General features: G+C 43.5%; 1 long non-coding RNA gene across 2 annotated transcripts in view; it reads left to right on the top strand.

Annotated features, from left to right (window-relative positions):
• Positions 1-11,507, top strand: part of LOC107973828 (uncharacterized) — a 257,209-nt gene extending 245,702 nt beyond the window's left edge. Inside the window, exon 6 of one of the 2 annotated variants that reach the window (XR_010150133.1) lies at positions 9,107-9,217. This is a non-coding gene — a long non-coding RNA (uncharacterized LOC107973828). Of the gene's footprint in view, positions 1-9,106; positions 9,218-11,409 lie in introns of those variants that run through there. The other variant, XR_001716302.3, reaches the window with a different exon arrangement.
• Positions 11,508-14,399: the final 2,892 nt, after the last annotated feature.

The following is a 14,399-nucleotide window of genomic DNA, read 5'->3' on the forward strand; positions in this document are numbered from 1 at the left end:
ATATTTTTTATTTCTAGCACAGCTCAATTCAGAATAGCCGCATTTCATGCCAGTTTATTTGGGAAGTGATCCCAGGCAGTTGGAGTGAGGGAAGGGATGGAGTCATAGGGCAGGAGGCCAAGATGCACGGTCAAGTCTGCGCCAGCACACCCACCCCTCCCTCATGCAGCTCACTTTTATGTCCTTGTGCCCACAATGGCCAGCACCTTTCAGGTACAAGGGGGCTCCTGGGGCTGTCACTCAAGCTGGAGTTCCCTCCCAGGGCGGCAACCGTTTTATCCATGTGAAACTCAGAGCCACCTGTGCAGTCTCCCTCAGGGTGCTGGCTGGTGATCCGAGCTGAGCCCTGTGGCTGGGAGGCTGGGAAGTTTCCCCAGTGATGTCCACATCCTGCCCTTCCCAAGATGGAGGATCCGTGTCCACATTCCCACCATTCTTTCCCTCCTGCATTAGTTTTCTAGGGCTGCCGTGACAAAACGCCACAAACTGGGTGGCTTAAACAACAGAAGGTTTTTACCTCACAGTGCTGCAGGCTGGAGGGTGAAGATCAAGCTGCAGGAGCATTGGTTCCTCCCAAGGGCTGTGCAGGAAGGATCTGCTCCACACCTCTCTCCTTCTCCCAGGGCCTCTTCACATTGTCTTCCCTCTATGGGTGTTGATCTCCATGTCCAAATTCTACCACCACCTTTTTTTTTTTTTTTTTTTTGAGACAGAGTCTCACTCTGTTGCCCAGGCTGGAGTGCAGTGGTGCCATCTCGGCTCACTGCAACCTCTGCCTCCCAGGTTCAAGCGATTCTCCTGCCTCAGCCTCCCGAGTAGCTGGGACTACAGTCGCCCACCATCATGTGTGGCTAATTTTTTGTATTTTTGTTAGAGATGGGGTTTCACTGTATTAGCCAGGATGGCCTCGCCTCGGTCTCCCAACCTTGTGATCTGCCTGCCTCGGCCTCCCAAAGTGCTGGGATTATAGGTGTGAGCCACTGCGCCCGGCGTAAATTCCCCCTTTTTATAAGGGCACCAGTCATATTGGATTAGGGCTCACTTTAATGACCTCACTGTAATTTGATGACACCTGTAAAGACCCTATCTCCAAATAAGATCACATTCTAGGTAGCAGGGGTTAGGGCTTCAATATGTCTTTTTGTGGGGAACACAAATTCAACCTATAATACCTCCTTCTGCTTTCACCTCATTATCAGACCCAGTGCCCCTGGACTTTACCTGGAATCTATGGTCTATTTATTTCTCTAAATCTCTATATTTAGTTTCCTCATGTGTAAAATAGGGGCCATCATATTTATTTTACAGTGTTGTAAGGGTTAAATGTGATAAAATATGAGGCCATGCTATACAATATGAGCTGGTGTTCTTGTTGCTTCCCACCACCACCCCTGCCCTTCATACACCCTGACTAAGAGGTGGGACAATGCTAGCTGGCTCCTGGAATCTGTCACCAGCACCGAAGTAGCCAAAACAGACAGTGTGACATAAATCTAAGATAAAATTGGATTTTTCTAAAGGGAATCCACCAAGGAATAAAGTTAGACTACCCAATATGCAAAACTATAGAAACAGATGAGTGTGTAGGATCCCTATAATGATTTTAACATAGGAAGAATGAGTGCAGGTAGGCTTGGCTGGCATGTGGCTATAAAGTTTGCCTGGGGTTAGCCCATTCCCCTTGCTTCCATCTTGCCTGCCTCACTTCCCTAATCCCCTAGTGTGGGGTCATTGGCTGGTGCTCATGGCCAAGCTCAGTTCTCCAAATCCTGTGGCCTCATGCATAGCCCATCACCAAAGGGACTCAGCTTAGCATGGGTGCCCCAGCTCGCACTGTTCCCACATCCTCCCAGGGACCGGGGCCAGCCCCTCAGAAGTCTCATGGTTCAGCTCAAGGGATTTCAACAGTGCCTGCTGTGTTATGCATCCACCTAGGATCTTTTCTTGAGTGGAAGGAGAAAGTAAAATCTTTTTTTTTTTTTTTTTTTTTTTTTTTTTTTGAGACAGAGTCTCGCCCTGTTGCCAGGCTGGAGTGCAATGGCGTGATCTCGGCTCACTGCAACCTCTGCCTCCTGGGTTCAAGCGATTCTCCTGCCTCAGCCTCCCAAGTAGCTGGGATTATAGGCATGTGCCACCACACCTGGCTAATTTTGTATTTTTAGTAGAGACATTGTTTCCTTCATGTTGGTCAGGTTGGTCTTGAACTCCCAACCTCAGGTGATCTACCTGCCTCAGCCTCCCAAAGTGCTGGGATTACAGGCATGAGCCACCATGCCTGGTCAATTAAGTCTCCATTTTAATCTTGTGTAACTGGGCCCATTCTCCTACCCTCACTAGCAATATGAAAGATTGGAGAGGAGAGGGGAGCACCTGATAAGGCCTTGTATGAGGAGGCGTCTCTGAAAGCCTTGGGTTGCTTTGCTGTCTTCCCTGAGCTGGGGTAGAGTAGAAAGAATTAGATGATGGGGGAATTTACTGCAGTATAAAAGCATAAACCTTTGGCCAACATGAAGATTTTCTTAATCTGATTAGGTGCCTGGCATTCAGAATCATTTAATGCCTATTGTACAAAATGATTAAAAATGTGCTGAACTTCAGCTGCTTAATAGAACAAATAAAATTATAATTTACTAGGCTAATACATCACAAGGAATGGGGCTGTTTCTCTTTGGGGAATCTAGAGACCTGTGATTCAGAGTTCTGAGTCGAAAGACTGATTTGAACACTGAAGAATCCATAACAACAGATAACAAACAGGTCAAAATCCAGCAAAGGGTGTGCTCACCCTTTCCCAAATTCCTCCTCTGTTCTGGTATTTACCATATCTGGAACAACGTCAGAACCCTAGTTCTGATGATGTTTTTATAGGATTGACTGGAATGGCAATTACCCTAGAATATTTAACTTTTATTATCCCAGCAATTCCATCTAGAATATACAAAAAGGCAGGAGAAACTGCACTCAACTCCACCTTCCCATTGCTAATTTCCTTCTTTCTAGTCAGTTAATAGGTCTCAAGAGGCTGTGTTAAGACAGTATGTTCAGAAGCTTTCAATTTTTTAAATTCTGTTTGAACATTTTCTACCCAATCTATAATATCGCTTCTCCAACAGAAAAGCAACAATTATAACATGGCTATGGCTTTTCTTTGAAAAGGAAAAAGAATGGGGTGGGAGCAAGGGTGGGGCAGAGAGGGGCACGTGGGCTTGAAACTAAGTGAAGACATGTGTGGCCAATACAGATTCAAAGAGAGGCAGCCGGGAATATGCTAATATCCCATCTCTCCTGTTCAGTGCCATCTAGCTCCTAGCGATGGGGAAGAGGCAGGAATGTCTGTCATTAATCTGCTGAAAACTACACCTCAAAGATCATCTTGAACTTGATGTTGATTGAGAATTGATATTAATTTTCCCAACTTATCTTTTGGAGAAGGAGCGTGGACAAATGAACCTGAGGCTATCTTTTTTTTTTTTTTTTTTTGAGACAGAGTCTTGCTCTGTCACCCAGGCTGGAGTGCAATGGCATGATCTCTGCTCACTGCCACCTCCACCTCCCAGGTTCAAGCAATTCTCCTGCCTCAGCCTCCTGAGTAGCTGGGACTACAGGCGCCCACCACCATGCCTGGCTAATTTTTGTATTTTTAGTAGAGGCAGGGTATCACAATGTTGGCCAGGCTGGTCTCAAACTCCTGACCTCAGGTGATCCACCCGCCTCAGCCTCCTGAGTAGCTGGGACTACAGGCGCCCACCACCATGCCTGGCTAATTTTTGTATTTTTAGTGGAGGCAGGGTATCACAATGTTGGCCAGGCTGGTCTCGAACTCCTGACCTCAGGTGATCCACCTGCCTCAGCCTCCCAAGGTGCTGGGATTATAGGCCTGAGCCACTGCACCCAGCTGAACCCAAGGATATCAATGGGTTTAAGCTATGGGCACCTGATTCCTGAGCACTGCACAAAGACACTGTCACAAAGACACTTAGGCAAAGACAAGTACTACTTCAACACTATGGATTTCACAACCATGGACAGCCACAGAAACCTGTTGTTTGAATGTCCATTGACTAAATACGTGTTAAGAATCCCCTAGCTGGTCAAACCTATTTGGGCTTTTTCTGCCTTCTTTGGCAAATTCAATATCCAAGGACATTTTCTACCACTCTCCCCCTTGTGTGCTCCAGCCGTAGTAGCATCCTCGCTGTTTCTTGAACACAACTAGGGTGGCTCCCACCCGGGTCTTCTATACTTGACAGTCCATCTATCCAGAAGCTCTCTCTCAGATAGCAATATGTGGTTCCATCACCTCCTTAGGTCTTTGTTCAAATGTTATCATCACTGAGAGTTCCATCCTTCCCCAATTCTCAGACACCTCCATTCAGTCTGCTTGATCTTTCACTTATGTATTTATCATCTCTCTCTTTCTCCCCTAAAATGTGAGCTTCCTGAGGAGTCTTGGTTTTTCACTGCTATATCCATCCTCATCCTAGATTGGTGCCAGGCTTAGGGTAGGCACTAAGTAAGTATTTATGCAATGACTAGATAAATGAATGAATGTCCTCCTGAAGCCACTTTCCTTGTGAGGAATCACATATCTGCATATCATCTATACATTTTGAGGAAGTTAGCATCTAGGGCAACCATGTCCAACCCTTTGAAGGCAAGGATTTTTTGCTTATCTCTGTGGAGGAAATCACGAAAATTATGCACAGAGTCTTGCTCTGTCACCCAGGCTGGAGTGCAGTGGCACAATCTCAGCTCACTGCAACCTCTGCCTCTGGGGTTCAAGCAATTCTCCTGTTTCAGCCTCCCAAGTACTGGGACTGTAGGCACATGCCACCATGCCCAGCTAATTTTTGTATTTTTAATGGAGATGGGGTTTCACCATGTTGGCCAGACTGGTCTAAAACTCCTGAACTCAGGTAATTTGCCCACCTTGGCCTGGGATTACAGGTGTGCTGGGATTACAGGTGTGAGCTACCACACCCAGCCAATTATTTTATTTATGTATTTATTTATTCATTTATTTATGCATATCAGCTATCGTTAGTGTTAGCGTATTTTATGTGTGGCCCAAGACAATTCTTCTGCTTCCAATGTGGTCCAGGAAAGCCAAAATGTTGGATACCCATGATCTAGGTCCTGTAATATGCTTTTGTTATTTTCGTAACTACCGCAAGCAACGCTTTTTTAAACACATATTTATTTCCAGGTGAAAGTAATAGAAAATAGGAAATTCATTTGATCAGTTAGCAAACTTTCATTGAATATTCACTCACTCTACAATAGATCCTATGGTAGGTCTAGGGATTCAAAAATTAATTAAGACATAATTGTTGATTTCAAGGAATTTCTGGCGAGGCACGGTGGCTCATGCCTGTAATCCCAGCACTTTGGGAGACTGAGTCAGGAGGATTGTCTGAACTCAGGAGTTTGAGACCAGCATGGGCAACATAGCAAGACCTCATCTCTACTAAAATAAAAAAATAGCTGAGTGTGGTGGCACATGCCTGTAGTCACAGCTACTTGGGAGGCTGAAGTGGGAGGATCACTTGAGCAGGGGAAGTTGATGATGCAGTGAGCCCTGATTGTGCCACTGCACTTCAGCCTGGGCGACAGCAAGATCCTATCTCAAAAACAAACAAGCATACAAAAAAAAAACAAGCAAAAAACTTCTACTAGGAAAAGAAAAACAAACCAAAGAAAGAACAAATAATATGTGCTGTAGTGGAAACCATGTTACATTCCTCAGGGTAAAAGGCTAAGCAGCTTTAACAAACAGACCCAACAATTCTGTGGCTTAAAGAAGCAATGAATTCATTTATCTTGCCTAACAGTGAGGGTGGGTAGGCAGGATGCTGTGCGTACACAGTCATCGAGGAATCCATATTGCTCCCCTTCCACCCAAAGACTTTGTCCTTCTCTGCATGACTGAGGTAGATTAGATTATTGCTCAAAAATAGTTATTTCCTCCCCTAAACCTCTATAAAAGATGTTTTGTGCTCCTCCTCTTGAATTTGGCCTCCACCATGTGACTTGCTTTGGCCAAGGCAAGGTTGGGAGCAAGTGTGGCTCAAGCAGAATTTTGACATGTGCTTGCACAGCTAGGCTCACCCTCTGCCATCCCTGCCATCACAGTAAGAAGTTCCCCTAGGTAGCTGCTGCCCCTTAAGCTTGGGTCTCAAAATGAACACTTGTGGAACAGATCAGAACTCAACCCCAGCAAGAGTCAGGCCCTGCCAGACCCATAGCTTGAAGCAAAGCCACTTAGCCAACTCTCCAAGAGAAGAAATGATTCTTGTTTTAAGCCTGGGTTTTAAGGTGGCTTGTTACCTAGTGCTAGCTCACTGATGCAATGGTGAGCACTGGGTTTCATAGTACATCCATGTTCCAGCTCACAGGAAGGGGACAGAGAGCAGAAAAGCAATGCAGTGAGGTGGGAGTGGCACAAATCACATCTGCTCAGGTTCCCCACACGGTCACACAGAGCTGCAAGCTGAGAGTGGGGGTGGTGTGGGAAAGTCAGTCTGCGGTAGGGTGGCCATGTATTTAGCTACTTCCCCATTATGGAAGACAGGGAGAATGGATTATTTATTTATTTATTTATTTATTTATTTATTTTCTGAGACAGAGTCTTGCTCTGTTGTCAGGCTGGAGTGTAGTGGTGTGATCTCAGCTCACTGCAACCTCCATGTCCCGGGTTCAAGCAATTCTCCTGCCTCAGCCTCCCGAGTAGCTGGGACTACAGTTGCCCGCCACCACGCCCTGCTAATTTTTATATTTTTAGTAGAGACGGGGTTTCACCATGTTGGCCAGGATGGTCTCGATCTCTTGACCTCATGATCCACTTGCCTCGGCCTCCCAAAGTGCTGGGATTACAGGCGTGAGCCACGGCGCCCGGCCAGGGAGAATGGATTTTAGGGGCTAGCTAGCAGTACGTGCTACATGCAAACAATGACCGAAATGGAGAGGTGAAAGGGACCATCAGAAGACATTTCCCAGAAAAACAAAATACTTTGGTTGAGGCCTGGGGGTGTGGAAAAGGCAGGGAGAAGCATTCCAGGCAGAAGAAACAGTGCACACAAATGGGAAAAATATACGGGAAACTATGGCTTGATGAGGGGCGGTAAAGAGATTGATGTGATTGGAGTGGCATCGATGGTGCTGGAAGGAGAGCCGGTGTAAGCAGAGGCCTAGCATGATTAAGACATTTGGGCAGCTGAGAGGGCACATAGTTTGTTTTACTTGACTTTCTATCCTGATAGATCTTTATGATCGTTACATGGTCACAGAAAAAAATAGAACTGAGGCATAAGTTTTATAATGTGCCAGAGCTGGTTGTGTGCACCTTCTCTGTTCTATCTGACTTGTTTTCTCCTAGGAAATGGGAGGTGGGCATGTGCTTCCACCTGGGTGCCCCCATGTCTTTGTCATGGTCCTCACTCCTGCAGCTTCAGGAACCACAATGCACCTTTTCCAGCTTTCTGCATTGCCAATTCAAACTTCCACCTTCCTTTCTCCAAATGCTGTCTGGGAAGCACATACATTTTTCTCCCCACTTCTCTATCTCCTAACTTCCATGCAGAAACTAAACGAAGTCAGAAGATTACCCTAGACCAAGAAATGGAGATTATAATTTTCAACACCTTAATTGTTGAACTGTAGAAATGCTATAATGCAGCCTGCTATGTGGAGTTCATTATGTGGGAATCATGTCCTGGACAGGGGGATGGATGAACTCTCTAGTCCATTGTTAGATATTAGCCCTGTCTCTCGATAAGTTCATTATGTTGTGCCTTGTCTATTTTGGACCCTCTGTTTCTGCTTGCTTCCTTTCTCAGTCTTGGCTAACAGAAGCTGGAGCTCACATTTTATGTGGCTTCCTGGTCTTTATTCCTTTCAAGAGCTCTCCACAGGGCAGGGCTTTATAGAGATATGAAATTTATGTGGTGTCAGCAGAACCCAGTCCCAGATGTGCCAATGCTGGAAGACTTCTATCAGGCAGGTGCTGCGACGCGTCTGCTTCACTTAGGGCCTGATAAGTTGCAGATGTCCTAACATTTGCAACCATCAGCATGAAGTCCAGATACTATCACTCAGGATTCCTAAACTCATCTTCTCAACACTTATAAAACTGCCCAATCTTCAGTATGCTAAGCCAGCGACATTAAGCAAATGCGGAAAATAAAAGCTCCTTTTAAGCACATTATTTTCTACAAGAAAGCTATTTTCCATGTGAATTTTTGGAAAAGTTCCCCCTGACATAATGTGCCTGCAGCTATGCCAGGAAGAGGGAGTCGAGAAGCAGCCCCGCTGTCGGTGCCTTCTATAAGCGTTTTGGAAGAAACTCCTGGAATCTGGCTTTCAGATAACACAATGAGTTGGCTTCTTCTGATGATTCTTGGCGGCACCCGAGGAAGCAGAAGAAAGTGGGTTGCTTCTTGGGGGCTGATGGTGCAGCAGTGGGAACTCTAGTCCTTCCGGTCCTGGAGGTGTCCTAAGGGTCACCCAAAAAATCCCTCTGCATAAGGAGGGAGGCAGCCCAAGGTGATTCCTCACCCCTCACTGATCACTCTGTGGCCCCTGAGAGCTGATTGGACTAGGAGAAGACCTGACAAAAGGGCTGCTGATCTATTGGCTGGCCCATCAACAGAGTTCACCCAATGGGGATAAGGATAGAAACCACCTGGACCAATCAAAGCCCTTTCTCTCAGGATTTGACTGTAGTAAAGCATCCCGTAAAGCAAACAAACCTGAAGAAAAGTAGAGACAGAGTGAGTGACTGTATCTCACACTGCTGGAGTCCTGGAGTAGGAACGCATGAACTCCCATCACTGAGCTGACAGAGAAATAACCCGGGGGCCAGAACTGCATAACATTCTAGTCCAGGGCTTTAGCCAGAAAACAGGAAGGACGGCAAAAGCTCCTACAGCACTTGCTGTGTGCCAGGCACCGTTCTGAGCACTTTACCTATGTGATCTCATTTAATCCTCACAATAATTCTGTGAGGTAGGTGCTTTTTATCATTCTGTCTTTACGAGGAGGAAATTCCAAAGAAACTACCTATAGGCATGCCTCGTTTTACTACCTTTTGCTTTATTGTGCTTCACAGATGCTGTGTTTTTTGCAAATGGACGGTTTGGGCAACTCTTTGTGGAGCAAGTCTATCGGTGCCATTTTCCCAACAACATGGGTTCACTTCATGTCTCTGAGTCACATTTTGGTAACTTTCTCAATATTTTGAACTTTTCATTATTATTATATCTATTACGGTGATCTGTGATCATGTCTTTGATGTTACTATGGTAATCGTTTGGGGGCGTCAAGACCTGTGACCATGTAAAATGGCAAACTTAATTGATGAATGTTGTGTGTGTTTTCTGACTCCTCCATAAATAGGCTGTCCCCCCACCCCCACCCCCCCACCATATCTGTTCCTCTCCTCAGGCCTCCCTATTCCCTAATTAGCAATTAGGCTAATTAATAATCCTACAATGGCCTCTGAGTATTTGAGTGAAAAGAAGAGTCACATATCTCTCATTTTAAATCAAAAGCTAGAAATGATTACGCTTAGTGAGGAAGACATGTCAAAAGCTGAGAAGGCTAAAAGTTAGGCCTCTTGCACTAAACAGTTAGCCAAGTTGTGAATGCAAAGGAAAAATTCTTGAGGGAAATTAAAAGGGCTACTTAAGCAAACAAACAAATGATAAGAAAGTGAAACAGGCTTATTGCTGATATGGAGAAAGTTTTTGCGGTCTGGATAGAAGATCAAACCAGCCATAACATTCCCTTAAGCCGAAGCCTAATAATCCGTGCAAGGCCCTAACTCTCTTCAATTCTTTGAAAGCTAAGAGAAGTGAGGAAGCTGCAGAAGAAAAGTTAGAAGGTAGCAAAGGTTGATTGACGAGGTTTAAGGAGAGAAGCCATTTCCATAACATAATAGTGCAAAGTGAAGCAGCAAGTGCTGTTGTAGAAGCTGCAGCAAGTGATCCAGAAGATCTAGCTAAGATGAAGGTGGCTACACTAAACAATAGACTTTCAATGGCAAAAACTGCAATTACTTTTGTACCAGCCTAATAGAAGAAATTGCCTTTCACTGGAAGAAGATGCCATCTAGGACTTTCGTAGCCAAAGAGAAGTCAATGCCTGGTTTCAAAGCTTCAAAAGACAGGCTGACTGTATAGCTAGGAGTTAATGCATCTGGGTACTTTAAGTTGAAGCCAATGCTCATTACCATTCTGAAAATTTTTGAGCCCTTAAGAATTATGCTAAAACTCCTCTGCCTGTGCTCTATAAATGGAACAACAAAGCCTGATGACAGCACATCTGTTTAAAGCATGGTTAGCTGAATATTTTAAGCCCACTGTTGAGATCTACTGCTCAGAAAGAAAGATTCCTTTCAAAATATTACTGCTCACTGACACTTTACCTAGTCACCCAAGAGCTTAATGGATACGTACAAGGAGATTAATGTTGTTTTAATGCCTGCTAACACAACATCCATTCCATGGACCGTGGATCAAGGAGATAATTTGACTTATTACTCAAGAAATACATTTTGTAAGGCTATAGCTGTCATAGACATTTCTCTGATATATCTGGGCAAAGTAAATTAAAAACATTCTGGAGAGGATTTACAGTTCTAGATGCAATTAAGAGCATTCATGATGCATGGAAAGTCAAAATATCAGCATTAATAGGAGTTTGGAAGAAGTTGATTCCAACCCTGATAGATGGCTGAGGGGGGTTCAAGACTTCAGTGGAGAAAATAACTACAGATGTGGTAGAAATAGCAAGAGAATTTGAATTAGAAAGGGACCCTGAAGATGTGATGAAATCGCTGCAATCTCATGATAAAACTTTAACAACTGAAGAGTTGTTTCTTATGGATGAACAAAGAAAGTTGGTTTCTTGATAATAATCTATTCCTGGTGAAAATGCTGTGAATGCATTGTCGAGATGACAACAAAGGATTTAGAATATTACATAAACTTAGTTAATAAAATAGCTCCAGGGTTTGATAGAATTGATTCCAATTTTCAAAGAAGTTCTACTATGGGCAAAATGCTATCAAACAACATTGCATGCTACAGATAAATCTTTCATGGAAGGAAGAGTCAGTCAATGTGGCAAACTTCATTGTTATCTGATTTTAAGAAATTGCCACATCCACCCCAGTTTTCAGCAACCACCACTCTGATCAGTCAGCAGCCATCAACATTGAGGTAAGACCCTCCACCAGCAAAAACATTATGATTCACTGAAGGCTCAGATGATTGTTAGCACTTCTTAGCAATAAAGTATTTTAAATTAAAATGTGTACGTTTTTTAGACAAAATGCTATTGCATACTTACTAGACTAGAGTATAATGTAAACAACTTTTTTTTGAGACAGGGTCTCGTTCTCTCACTCAGGCTGGAGTGTGGTGGCGTGATCTTGGTTCACTGCAACCTCTGCTTCCTGGGCTCATGCGATTCTCCTGCCTCAGCCTCCTGAGTAGTTACAACTACAGGTACGTGCCACCAGGCCTGGCTAATTTTTGTATTGTTTTTGTAGAGGCAGGGTTTTGCCATATTGCCCAGGCTGGTCTTGGACTCCTGGGCTCAACCAATCTGACTTACTTTTGTAAAATGCAATAAAATTAATGACCTGGGAAAATAAAATATGTAAAACAGGTATATAAAGTACATTCCCAATTTTTAAATTATTAGATTCAATAAACATAAAATTACTTATTTGTTATATGTGTGAATTTGTTATATATGTATAATGTTATCAAGGTTTCTAAACTGCCACTTTCTGTACTTATCTTGCAGTAGACTGGTAACAAATATGTAAGCACTTGACAGATTTTTCTTGCCTGCTGCACAGAAAAGCCAATTCACTGAGACAGAAGTATTGCAGTAAAGAAAGAATGTAATAAATTCAAAGCTAGCCAGCTGGAAAGTTGGGAGCTTATTACTCAATCAGCCTCCCTGAGAACTCAGAGGCTAGGATTTTTATGAATAATTTGGTAGACAGAGGGCTGGGGAATGGGTTCTGCTGACTGATTGGGGATGAAATTATGAGTGTGGAAAATGGTCCTTGTATGCTGAATTAGCTTCTGGGTGGGAGCCACAGGACCATGGGAAAAATTTAGTTATCAGTCTCAGGTCCAGGTAAAGTCAATCAGTCACAAAAAAGCAAAAGTCTGAAAAACACCTCAAAAGACCAATCTTAGGTTCTACAATAGTGATATTATCTATAGAGGCAATGGGGGAAGTCACAAATCTTGTGAATTCTGGCCACGTGACTCCTGAGCAGTAAGGGATTATAGAAAAGCAAGCTGGGAAACAATGGTTGGTTATTGTTTAACTATGCCTATATTTTAGCAGAATTCAGGCATCTCTCATTAGCCTAATCTTGTGGCCTTTCATTACTCCTACAAAGGTGGTTTCAGTCCCTAAACAAGGAGGAAGTCAGTTTTAGGGAGGGACTATTATCATCCTTTCTTCAAAGTTAAACTATAAACTAAATTCTTCCCATGGCTAGCTTAGCCTATGCCCAGGAATGAACAAGGAGAGCCAGCCTTTGAGGCTAGCAGCAAGATTGAGTCAGCTATGCTGGATTTCTCTCACTGTCATAATCATTGCAAAGGTGGCTTCAAATAGATTTCAAAGACACTTTGGGTAGTATTGTGCTAGATAATATCAACCCTTTCTTTCAGTGTCAGTTAAGATATCACTTCCTCCCAGAAGTCTTCCTGACCACCCTTCCCCACCCCACATCTGAACTAGGTGGTCTCATAGAATCTTGTGTGTCCCCCTATCAGAACACGAATCAAGCTGTGTTTGAAATGGGTCTGCCTTGCTGATTTGGGGGTGCTGCCATTGCCTCTAAGTGTGTCAACCTTTTGCAAACATTCAGGGCTCCAAAGTCAGTAGTCATCACAATCCTTTCTGTAAGCCAGTTGGCCAAAGGAGGTAAGTCTGTGTATGTGAAGGAAGAAATGCTGTTTGTCATTAAATTTAAGATGTCTTAATACAAAAATTAGCTGAGCATGGTGGCGGATGCCTGTAATCCCAGCTACTCAGGAGGCTGAGGCAGGAAAATCGCTTGGACCCAGGAAGTGAAGGTTGCAGTGAGCCAAGACTGCACCATTGCACTCCAGCCTGGGCAACAAGAATGAAACTCAGTCTCAAAAAAAAAAAAACCCCAAAAAAACCAAAAAAATCCCCCATGAATTGTAAAGTGCATCCCTAGTTCAGTAACGTGAAAATAACAATTTTAAGACATGGGGCTTGGTGTGGTGGTTCAAGCCTATAATCTGAGCACTTTGGGAGGCCAAGGTGGGAGGATCCTTTGAGCCCAGGAGTTTGAGACCAGCCCGGGCAACATAGGGAGATCCTGCCTCTACAAAAAAATAATGAAAATAGCAACCAAACATAGTGATGTGAACCTATGGTCCCAACTACTTGGGAGGCTCAGTTGGGAGGATCACTTGAGCCTGGGAGGTCGAGGCTGCAGTGATTGTGCCACTGCACTCCAACCTGGGTGACAGAGTATTTCAGAGACGGTACAGTATGTGTGTCTTTGAATTGATAACATGTGGGTGTTAAAGTCTCAATCATCTGTCTTTTGAGTAAAGTCTCAATTGTCTGTCGAAAGAAGATTTTGTAGAAAAGGATAAAACATAAAGTAAAGTATATTTACATTTATGATTATAAATACCTCTGCCAAAAAGAGGGTATTTGTGGCTTCTTGTAATCCTTTGCAGATATTGTCACTAATCTCTCCTTCATTCCTCCAAATTATGCGTGTACTTGGTATCCTTATTTCCTCATCCCCATCTTATCCCTCAAGTAAGTAAAGCCCTGGATACCTGAGTTAGTTATCCAAGACTTTGCAGTGAGTGAGTCAGAGAGGAATGGAATTTCTGTTCTCCTTACCCCCAGGTAGCATTGCCTAGAGCCATGCTGGGAAGATCACTCTGTAAGACAAACCAGGAAACCTAATTAACAGGACAGGTCTGGTCCTGACTGTACATCATTTTCATCTTCATATGGATGACTGATGAGGGGTGGCTATGACAGAGCTATCTGTATTGTCTGATCTGGGAAACTGTTTCTTTGAAAAGCTCATAAATTGACCTATTAAGACTATTATCTGTGTTCCAGAACTAAATAAAAGCCACAGCTGGAGACTCCAGTAATATGTAAACATGAATCTATATAAATTTGAATGTAAAATTGCCCAGAAATTTCTTGATGGACAAATTTTTATGTACGTTTTGCTTATCTATAACTGATCTCATAGCTTCCCTTGCTTACTGGGTATCATTATATAATAATTAGTGTGTTTATATGTGTTGAAGTATCTGCTAACTAGAATGATTTGGGATTTATCCAACTTGATCCAAAAACAA

The sequence above is a fragment of the Pan troglodytes genome, chromosome 13 (assembly GCF_028858775.2).
Source record: "Pan troglodytes isolate AG18354 chromosome 13, NHGRI_mPanTro3-v2.0_pri, whole genome shotgun sequence".
In the NCBI taxonomy this organism is placed as follows: domain Eukaryota; kingdom Metazoa; phylum Chordata; class Mammalia; order Primates; family Hominidae; genus Pan; species Pan troglodytes.